Source organism: Oncorhynchus gorbuscha, linkage group LG22 (assembly GCF_021184085.1).
Source record: "Oncorhynchus gorbuscha isolate QuinsamMale2020 ecotype Even-year linkage group LG22, OgorEven_v1.0, whole genome shotgun sequence".
NCBI classification, from domain to species: Eukaryota; Metazoa; Chordata; class Actinopteri; order Salmoniformes; family Salmonidae; genus Oncorhynchus; species Oncorhynchus gorbuscha.
Window position 1 is genome coordinate 52,484,436 of NC_060194.1, and position 11,548 is coordinate 52,495,983.

The following is an 11,548-nucleotide window of genomic DNA, read 5'->3' on the forward strand; positions in this document are numbered from 1 at the left end:
TTTTCATCAAGGATCTCTCTGTACTTTGCTCCATTAATCTTTCCCTCGATCCTGACTAGTCTCCCAGTCCCTGGAAGCTGAAAAACATCCCCACAGCATAATGCTGCCACCACCGTACTTCACTGTAGAGATGGTGCCAGGTTTCCTCCAGATGTGACGCTTGGCATTCATGCCAAAGAGTTCAATCTTGGTTTCATCAGACCAGATAATCTTGTTTCTCATAGTCTTCAGAGTCCTTTAGGTGCCTTTTGGCAAACTCCAAGAGGGCTATCATCTGCCTTTTACTGAGGACTGGCGTCTGTCTGGCAACTCTACCATAAAGGCCTGATTGGTGGAGGGCTGCATAGATGGTTGTCCTTCTGGAAGGTTCTCCCCATCTCCACAGAGGAATTATAGAGCTCTGTTAGTGACCTTCGGGTTCTTGGTCACCTCCTTGACCAAGGCCCTTCTTCCTCGATTCCTCAGTTTGGCTGTGTGGCCAGCTCTAGGAAGAGTCTTGGTGGTTCCAAACTTCTTCCATTTCTTGGGGATCTTCAATGCAGCACACAGCACACTGTGCCTCGACACAAATAACAAGGCTACATACAGGGGTTACTGGTACTGAGTCAATGTGCGGGGATACAGGTTGGTCAAGGTAATTTGTACATGTAGGTAGTGGTAAAGTGACAATGCATAGATAATAAACAGAGAGAAGCAGCAGAGTCAATACAAATATGGGGGGGGGGCAGTGATTGAGCTTAGCGTTCAACAACATGTCTACGATCCTGGTCTTCCTGATGGTAATGTCATGTTTTGTCATATATTGTCTTGTCATTATGCTTTCCCTTCTGTTCGTTTCCCCCTGCTGGTCTTATTAGGTTCGTTCCCTCTTTCTATCCCTCTCTCTCCCCCTCCCTCTCTCACTCTCTCGCTCTCTCTTCTCTCTATCGTTCCGTTCCTGCTCCCAGCTGTTCCTATTCCCCTAATCAATCATTTAGTCTTCCCACACCTGTTCCCGATCCTTTCCCCTGATTAGAGTCCCTATTTCTTCCTTTGTGTTCCGTTCCTGTCCTGTCGGATCCTTGCATGTATTGGTCACCGTGCTGTGTTTGTGTTTCGCCCAGTCGTGTCGTGTTTCCCTCAGATGCTGCGTGGTGAGCAGGTGTCTGAGTCTGCTAGGTTCAAGTGCCTTCCCGAGGCAACCTGCTGTTCAAGATCGAGTCTCCAGTCGGTTCTCGTCATTACGAGTGGAAGTTGTGTTTTTTGATTGTATTTTACTTTACTGGATTAAAGACTCTGTTTTCGCCAAGTCGCTTTTGGGTCCTCATTCACCTGCATAACAGAAGGATCCGACCGAGAATGGACCCAGCGACTATGGATTCTCTCTACTCTACTCTCGAGTTCCAGGGAGCGATGCTCGGCAGACACGAGCAGGAATTGTCTGCTGCTCGGCATGCCGTTGAGACCCTGGCCGCTCAGGTCTCCGACCTCTCAAGACAGTATCAGAGTCTTCGTCTCGTGTCACCAGCTACTTCCGGTTCTTCCGAGCCTCCGGAACCTAGGGTTAATAACCCACCTTGTTATTCTGGGCAGCCCACTGAGTGCCGCTCCTTTCTCACCCAGTGTGATATCGTGTTCTCTCTCCAACCCAACACATACTCAAGAGAGAGCTCGGATTGCCTACGTCATATCACTCCTTACTGGTCGGGCTCGGCAGTGGGGCACAGCTATCTGGGAGGCAAGCGCTGAGTGTACTAACAATTATCTGAACTTTAAAGAGGAGATGATAAGGGTTTTTGATCGCTCAGTTTTTGGGAAAGAAGCTTCCTGGTCCCTGTCTTCCCTATGTCAAGGTAATCGATCCATAACGGATTACTCAATAGAGTTTCGCACTCTTGCTGCCTCCAGTAACTGGAACGAGCAGGCGTTGCTCGCTCGTTTTCTGGAGGGACTCCACGCTAAGGTTAAGGATGAGATTCTCTCTCGGGAGGTTCCATCCAGCGTGGATTCTTTGATTGAACTCGCTATTCGCATTGAACGACGGGTAGATCTTCGTCACCGAGCTCATAGAAGAGAGCTCGCGTTAACTGTGTCTCCCCTCTCTCCGACACTACCGTCTTTCCCCACTGACTCAGGTGTTGAGCCCATGCAGCTGGGGGTATTCGCATCTCGGCTAAGGAGAGGGAACGGAGAATCACCAACCGCCTCTGTCTCTATTGCGGTTCCGCTGGTCATTTTGTCATGTCATGTCCAGTTAAAGGCCAGAGCTCATCAGTAAGCGGAGGGCGACTGATAAGCGCTACTAAACGGTCCTCTCCGTCAAGTACATGTACTACTTTACCGGTCCATCTACGCTGGACCGGATCGGCAGCATCCTGCAGTGCATTAATAGACTCTGGGGCAGAGGGCTGTTTTATGGACGAAGCCTGGGCGCGGGAACATGACATTCCTCTCAGACAGTTAGGGAGCCCACGGTCATGTTTGCCTTGGATGGTAGTCCTCTCCCCAGTATATTATATGAAACACTACCTTTAACCCTCACTGTATCTGGTAACCATAGTGAGACCATTTCTTTTTTTCTTTTTTGTTCACCTTTTACACCTGTTGTTTTGGGTCATCCCTGGCTAGTGTGTCATAATCCTTCTTTTGATTGGTCTAGTGGTTCTGTCCTTTCCTGGAGCGTTTCTTGTCATGTGAAGTGTTTAATGTCTGCTATTTCTCCTGTTTGTTCTGTCCCCTCTTCTCAGGAGGAACCTGGTGATTTGACAGGAGTGCCGGAGGAATATCATGGTCTGCGCACGGTCTTCAGTCGGTCCAGAACCAACTCCCTTCCTCCTCACCGGTCGTATGATTGTTGTTCTGATCTCTTTAAGAAGCGTTTTGCATCCGCTCCTATTCTTGTTGCACCTGACGTCACTAAACAGTTTTTTGTTGAGGTTGACGCGTCGGGGGTGGGCGTGGGAGCCATTCTGTCCCAGCGCTCCGATACTGACGATGGGGTCCACCCTTGTGCGTATTTTTCTGCTTCTGCTCCTGGTCTTGCTGGGTCTCAGTCTGTTCCCTGCCATCGCATCTCTCCTGTTCTTGTTCCTGCCCTTGCTGTGTCTCAGTCTGTCCCTAGTTGTTACTCTCCTGGCCTGTTTGGTCCTGTTTGCTCTAAAGTTTTCAGTTCACTACCCGTGTCTCATTTTTTTTTTAGAGTAGTACCCTAGTTTCCCTTTTTATCGTTTTTTTTCGTTACGGTCCTGAGGAGAGGAGTTGGGTTCTTTCTCGGGACGTGCTGGACCGTTTGATCTATGATTTCCTCCGTTGCCGCCAGTGTTCCTCCTCGAGAGCGCCAGGAGGCGCTCGGTGAGTGGGGGGGTACTGTCATGTTTTGTCATATATTGTCTTGTCATTATGCTTTCCCTTCTGTTCGTTTCCCCCTGCTGGTCTTATTAGGTTCGTTCCCTCTTTCTATCCCTCTCTCTCCCCCTCCCTCTCTCACTCTCTCGCTCTCTCTTCTCTCTATCGTTCCGTTCCTGCTCCCAGCTGTTCCTATTCCCCTAATCAATCATTTAGTCTTCCCACACCTGTTCCCGATCCTTTCCCCTGATTAGAGTCCCTATTTCTTCCTTTGTGTTCCGTTCCTGTCCTGTCGGATCCTTGCATGTATTGGTCACCGTGCTGTGTTTGTGTTTCGCCCAGTCGTGTCGTGTTTCCCTCAGATGCTGCGTGGTGAGCAGGTGTCTGAGTCTGCTAGGTTCAAGTGCCTTCCCGAGGCAACCTGCTGTTCAAGATCGAGTCTCCAGTCGGTTCTCGTCATTACGAGTGGAAGTTGTGTTTTTTGATTGTATTTTACTTTACTGGATTAAAGACTCTGTTTTCGCCAAGTCGCTTTTGGGTCCTCATTCACCTGCATAACAGGTAAAGGTAACTGGTAAAGGTAGACCTCCAGGTGGTAAAGGTAGGCAACAACACATCTGCAACGTTGATCCTCAACACTGGGAACCATCAGGGATGTGTGCTTAGTCCCCTCCTGTACTCCTTGTTCACCCATGACTGCGTGGCCAAACACAACTCCAACACCATCACTAAGTTTGCTGACGATACAACAGTGCCTGATCAACGACAACAATGATACAAACTATGGGGAGGTCGTCAGAGACCTGGCATTGTGGTGCCAGGACAACACCTTCTCCCTCAATGTGAGCAAGACCAAGTTCCTTGGTGTCTACATCTCCAACGAACTATCATGGTCCAAACACACCAAGACAGTCATGAAGATGAAACGACAACACCTTTTCCCCCCCAGGAGACTGGAAAGATTTGGCATTGGTCCACAGATCCACAAAAAGATCTACAGCTACACAATTGAGACCATCCTGGCCGGTTGCATCACCCCCTGGTTTGAAAACTGCTCAGCAAATGAGATGAGCCTGTCTACTCTACAGACAAGATGAGCCAATCCACCTTACAATCAAGAAGAGCCTGTGCACTCTAGATACAAGACGAGCTTGTTGACTGTACTAATAGAGACAAAATGAGCCTGTCCACAGACAAGATGAGCCTGTCGACTCTACAGACAAGGTAAGCCTTTCCAATCGACAAACCATTTGAGCCTGTCCAATCGACTGTTACAGACAGGATAAGATCCACTCTACTGCTAAAGACGAGATGAGCCTGTTCACTCAACAGACAAGACGGACCTGTCCAGTCTACAGACAAGATGAACCTCTTCAGTCTACAGACAAGATGAACCTGTCCAGTCCACAGACAAGATGAACCTGTCCACTCTACCTCTACAGAAAATATTAACCAATCGACTCTACAGACAAAATTAACCTGTACACTACACTGTCAACTCCAAAGACAAGACTAGCCTGTCAACTCCAAAAACAAGATCAACCTGTCCCCTACCGAGACAAGATCAACCTGACCACTCCGCAGACAAGATCAACCTGTCCACTCCGCAGACGGGCCTGTCCACTCCGCAGACAAGACGGGCCTGCCCACTCCGCAGACAAGACGGGCCTGTCCTCTCCGCAGACAAGACGGGCCTGTCCTCTCTGCAGACAAGACGATCCTGACCTCTCTGCAGACAAGATGAACCTGTCCATTCCACAGACAAGATGAGCCTGTCCAGTCTACAGACAAGATGAGCCTGTCCAGTCTACAGACAAGATGAACCTGTCCAGTCTACAGACAAGATGAACCTGTCCACTCCGCAGACAAGATGAGCCTGTCCAGTCTACAGACAAGATGAGCCTGTCCAGTCTACAGACAAGATGAGCCTGTCCAGTCTACAGACAAGATGAGCCTATCCAGTCTACAGACAAGAATAACCTGTCCAGACTACAGACAAGAATAACCTGTCCAGTCTACAGACAAGATGAACCTGGCCAGTCTACAGACAAGATGAGCCTGTCCAGTCTACAGACAAGATGAACCTGTCCAGACTACAGACAAGATGAACCTGTCCAGTCTACAGACAAGACGAGCCTGGCCAGTCTACAGACAAGACGAGCCTGGCCAGTCTACAGACAAGACGAGCCTGGCCAGTCTACAGACAAGACGAGCCTGGCCACTCTACAGACAAGATGAGCCTGGCCACTCTACAGACAAGATGAGCCTGGCCACTCCACAGACAAGATGTGCCTGTCCACACCACAGACAAGATGTGCCTGTCCACTCCACAGACAAGATGAACCTGTCCACTCCACAGACAAGATGAACCTGTCCACTCTACAGACAAGACCAGCCTGTCCACTCTACAGACAAGACCAGCCTGTCCACTCTACAAGATATGCCTTACCATTCTATTGCTAAAGACAATATGAGCCAGTCCATTCTGCTGAAACAAAGAAGATGAGATTGTCCACTTTACAGACAAAATGAGCCTGTCCTGTCTACGAGACAGAGTTAATGAGTGTAATGGAATTTAAGTAGTTATTGTTGTGTCAGCTCTGTAACCTGCACATAAAATATATCTACTGTAGTTGTGTACATTCTCAGCCTCAACCTAGCCGTACCAACCCAGCAGTACCAACCCAGCAGTACCGACCCAGCCGTACCAACCCAGCCGTACCAACCCAGCCGTACCGACCTAGCCGTACCAACCTAGCCGTACCAACCCAGCCATACCAACCTAGCCGTACCAACCCAGCCGTACCGACCCAGCCGTACCGACCCAGCCGTACCAACCCAGCCTCAACCTAGCCGTACCGACCCAGCCGTACCAACCCAGCCGTACCAACCCAGCCGTACCAACCTAGCCGTACCGACTCAGCCATACCGACCCAGCCGTACCGACCCAGCCGTACCAACCCAGCCTCAACCTAGCCATACCAACCTAGCCGTACCAACCCAGCCGTACCGACGCAGCCGTACCGACCCAGCCGTACCGACCCAGCCGTACCGACCTAGCCGTACCGACCTAGCCGTACCGACCTAGCCATACCAACCTAGCCGTACCAACCCAGCCGTACCGACCCAGCCGTACCGACCCAGCCGTACCGACCTAGCCGTACCGACCTAGCCGTACCGACCTAGCCGTACCGACCTAGCCGTACCAACCCAGCCGTACCGACCTAGCCATACCAACCTAGCCATACCAACCTAGCCATACCAACCTAACCTTGCCGTACAACATAGTTACATCTCCTGACTCCTGCCCTGCTCCAAGATCACAGCACACAGCCATAGTCATATATTTCAGCAAATAGCTGTTCAATTATTAACCGGTAGTGCTATTTACAGGAATATGTCTTTAAATATACATAAAGTGTCTATAAAAAACGTGATGTCCTCTCACCACTGGTGGAGTGACCACAACGAGCACAGAGCTGTTGACAGACAGACAGACAGACAGACAGACAGACAGACAGACAGACAGACAGACAGACAGACAGACAGACAGACAGACAGACAGACAGACAGACAGACAGACAGACAGACAGACAGACAGACAGACAGACGCATGCACGTCAGCTCTCCAGTGTTTCTAAAAAGAGGAATGGGACATCAGTCGTCCTGACCAAGCTGGTCTCTATTAAACATAATGCTATAAAATGGTGACGTTCCACTCTACAGGCAAGATGAGCCTGTCCACTCTTCTGCTAGAGACAAGATGAGAATGGCTTATTAAACATAAAGCTATAAAATGGTGACGTTTTCAAATGTTGAATGCAAAAATAACCTGTTATTGACAGGGTCCTCGGAATGTGTTGCGTGGCATAGAATTAACCATGTGTGGTCCTCGGAACGTGTTGACCAGCATAGAATTAAACATGTGTGGTCATCGGAACGTGTTGACCAGCATAGAATTAACCATGTGTGGTCATCGGAACGTGTTGTGTTTGGGGTCTAATATATAGTGTGAGAGCAGGGAGAGCAGGGAGAGGTGGTAAGGGTTTAACTGCTGTAGCAGAATGTCAAGACCCTACCTAACCCTAACATCTTATTTCCTTCTTAAAACTTGTTTGGGATAGGGGGCAGTATTCTGACGTCTGGATGAAAAGCGTGCCCAAAGTAAACTGCCTGTTACTCAGACCCAGAAGCTAGGATATGCTTATAATATAAGATTTGGATAGAAAACACTCTACAGTTTCTGAAACTGTTAGAATTATGTCTGTGAGAATAACAGAACTGATGTGGCAGGCGAAACCCAGAGGACAACCGACATTCCTGCAGGGGTTGGCTTCAAAACCCGAATCATGAAAGTTCAATTTGAAACAATCAGCCCTTCCTCCTGAGATAGCTGTGCCCCCAGAGAGTAAGGGAGGGAAATGACAGACATTAAACACTAGAGTATGTGTTGCTGACAAGAGAACACAATCTCAGCGTGAGAAAGGAGCGATTATGACCATAGAAGGTTACATATACTAGCCAGGGATGACTGGCAAACAACAGGTGTAAACGGTGAACATCCACCAGCCTACCACTATTTTCAATGGCTATCACTTTTATTATAAGGCGAAGTCCTACTAGATTCAAATCAAATCAAATCAAATTGTATTTGTCACATACACATGGTTAGCAGATGTTAATGCGAGTGTAGCGAAATGCTTGTGCTTCTAGTTCCGACAATGCAGTGATAACCAACAAGTAATCTAACTAACAATTCCAAAACTACTGTCTTATACACAGTGTAAGGGGATGAGGAACATGTACATAAGGATATATGAATGAGTGATGGTACAGAGCAGCATACAGTAGATGGTATCGAGTACAGTATATACATATGAGATGAGTGTGTAGACAAAGTAAACAAAGTGGCATAGTTAAAGTGGCTAGTGATACATGTATGCAGTCGATGCAGTCGATGCAGTCGATGATGTAGAGTACAGTATATACATATGCATATGAGATGAATGATGTAGGGTAAGTAACATTACATAAGGTAGCATTGTTTAAAGTGGCTAGTGATATATTTACATCATTTCCCATCAATACCCATTATTAAAGTGGCTGGAGTTGGGTCAGTGTCAATGACAGTGTGTTGGCAGCAGCCACTCAATGTTAGTGGTGGCTGTTTAACAGTCTGATGGCCTTGAGAGAGAAGCTGTTTTTCAGTCTCTCGGTCCCAGCTTTGATGCACCTGTACTGACCTCGCCTTCTGGATGATAGCGGGGTGAACAGGCAGTGGTTCGGGTGGTTGATGACCTTGATGATCTTTATGGCCTTCCTGTAACAACGGGTGGTGTAGGTGTCCTGGAGGGCAGGTAGTTTGCCCCCGGTGATGCGTTGTGCAGTCCTCACTACCCTCTGGAGAGCCTTACGGTTGAGGGCGGCACAGTTGCCGTACCAGGCGGTGATACAGCCCGCCAGGATGCTCTCGATTGTGCATCTGTAGAAGTTTGTGAGTGCTTTTGGTGACAAGCCGAATTTCTTCAGCCTCCTGAGGTTGAAGAGGCGCTGCTGCGCCTTCTTCACGACGCTGTCAGTGTGAGTGGACCAATTCAGTTTGTCTGTGATGTGTATGCCGAGGAACTTAAAACTAGCTACCCTCTCCACTACTGTTCCATCGATGTGGATAAGGGGGTGTTCCCTCTGCTGTTTCCTGAAGTCCACAATCATCTCCTTAGTTTTGTTGACGTTGAGTGTGAGGTTATTTTCCTGACACCACACTCCGAGGGCCCTCACCTCCTCCCTGTAGGCCGTCTCGTCGTTGTTGGTAATCAAGCCTACCACTGTTGTGTCGTCCGCAAACTTGATGATTGAGTTGGAGGCGTGCGTGGCCACGCAGTCGTGGGTGAACAGGGAGTACAGGAGAGGGCTCAGAACGCACCCTTGTGGGGCCCCCGTGTTGAGGATCAGCGGGGAGGAGATGTTGTTGCCTACCCTCACCACCTGGGGGTGGCCCGTCAGGAAGTCCAGTACCCAGTTGCACAGGGCGGGGTCGAGACCCAGGGTCTTGAGCTTGATGACGAGCTTGGAGGGTACTATGGTGTTGAATGCCGAGCTGTAGTCGATGAACAGCATTCTCACATAGGTATTCCTCTTGTCCAGGTGGGTTAGGGCAGTGTGCAGTGTGGTTGAGATTGCATCGTCTGTGGACCTATTTGGGCGGTAAGCAAATTGGAGTGGGTCTAGGGTGTCAGGTAGGGTGGAGGTGATATGGTCCTTGACTAGTCTCTCAAAGCACTTCATAATGACGGAAGTAATATAATAATAATAATATATGCCATTTAGCAGACGCTTTTATCCAAAGCGACTTACAGTCATGTGTGCATACATTCTACGTATGGGTGGTCCCGGGGATTGAACCCACTACCCTGGCGTTACAAGCGCCATACTCTACCAACTGAGCTACAGAAGGACTACAGAAGTGAGTGCTACGGGGCGGTAGTCGTTTAGCTCAGTTACCTTAGCTTTCTTGGGAACAGGAAAAATGGTGGCCCTCTTGAAGCATGTGGGAACAGCAGATTGGTATAGGGATTGATTGAATATGTCCGTAAACACACCGGCCAGCTGGTCTGCGCATGCTCTGAGGGCGCGGCTGGGGATGCCGTCTGGGCCTGCAGCCTTGCGAGGGTTAACACGTTGAAATGTCTTACTCACCTCGGCTGCAGTGAAGGAGAGACCGCATGTTTTCGTTGCAGGCCGTGTCAGTGGCACTGTATTGTCCTCAAAGCGGGCAAAAAAGTTATTTAGTCTGCCTGGGAGCAAGACATCCTGGTCCGTGACTGGGCTGAATTTCTTCTTGTAGTCCGTGATTGACTGTAGACCCTGCCACATGCCTCTTGTGTCTGAGCCATTGAATTGAGATTCCACTTTGTCTCTGTACTGACGCTTAGCTTGTATAATAGCCTTGCGGAGGGAATAGCTGCATTGTTTATATTCGGACATGTTACCAGTCACCTTGCCCTGATTAAAAGCAGTGGTTCGCGTTTTCAGTTTCACGCGAATGCTGCCATCAATCCACGGTTTCTGGTTTGGGAATGTTTTTATCGTTGCTATGGGAACGACATCTTCGACGCACGTTCTAATGAACTCGCACACCGAATCAGCGTATTCGTCAATATTTCCATCTGACGCAATACGAAACATATCCCAGTCCACGTGATGGAAGCAGTCTTGGAGTGTAGAGTCAGCTTGGTCTGACCAGCGTTGGACAGACCTCAGTGTGGGGGCCTCTTGTTTTAGCTTCTGCCTGTAGGCAGGGATCAGCAAAATGGAGTCGTGGTCAGCTTTCCCGAAAGGAGGGCGGGGCAGGGCCTTATATGCGTCGCGGAAGTTAGAGTAACAATGATCCAAGGTTTTACCAACCCTGGTTGCGCAATCGATATGCTGATAAAATTTAGGGACATGATGAAATCAACACAACGAGCGATGGAAAGGAACAACTATCACTGCCTGGCCATCCTGTGTTCATCAGGCCAGTCAATGTTGCATTTCTGCAGTATTTTTGAGCATGTTTTTTTTGTTGAGCATTTTTGAGCAAATTCGTGAAATGGACATAACATCCTGATTTGGCATTTTCAAATCTTTCTTTCATTTTGCATTTGGACATTTCTTTTGGCATTTGGGCAAAAAAAGTGACTTGACTTCCTATGAAATCATATTGCAAATGGACAAAACATATGCCTTATGCACAAGTTAAAAAAAATATGGCATTTGCCATATGGCGTTTGCAATCAACCTCGATTGAAACAACGCCAAATTGAGTGGTATTGGACACCGTGTATGTGGTTTGTCCAGTGCCAATGACTTCCCATTAATTTTTGTACATTTCAGGGGGGTGTTCCCTTACTGTCACTAGGATTTCTAAGTAAACAGCTGGAGGCAGGGCTTTCTCCTATAGAGCTCCCTTTTTATGGTCTGTCTACCCATGTGAGAGACTCAGACTCGGTCTCAACCTTTAAGTCTTTACTGAAGACTCATCTCTTCAGTAGGTCATATGATTGAGTGTAGTCTGGCCCAGGAGTGTGAAGGTGAACGGAAAGGCACTGGAGCAACGAACCACCCTTGCTGTCTCTGCCTGGCCGGTTCCCCTCTCTCCACTGGGATTCTCTGCCTCAAACCCTATTACAGGGGCTGAGTCACTGGCTTACTGGTGCTCTTCCATGCCGTCCCTAGGAGGGGTGCG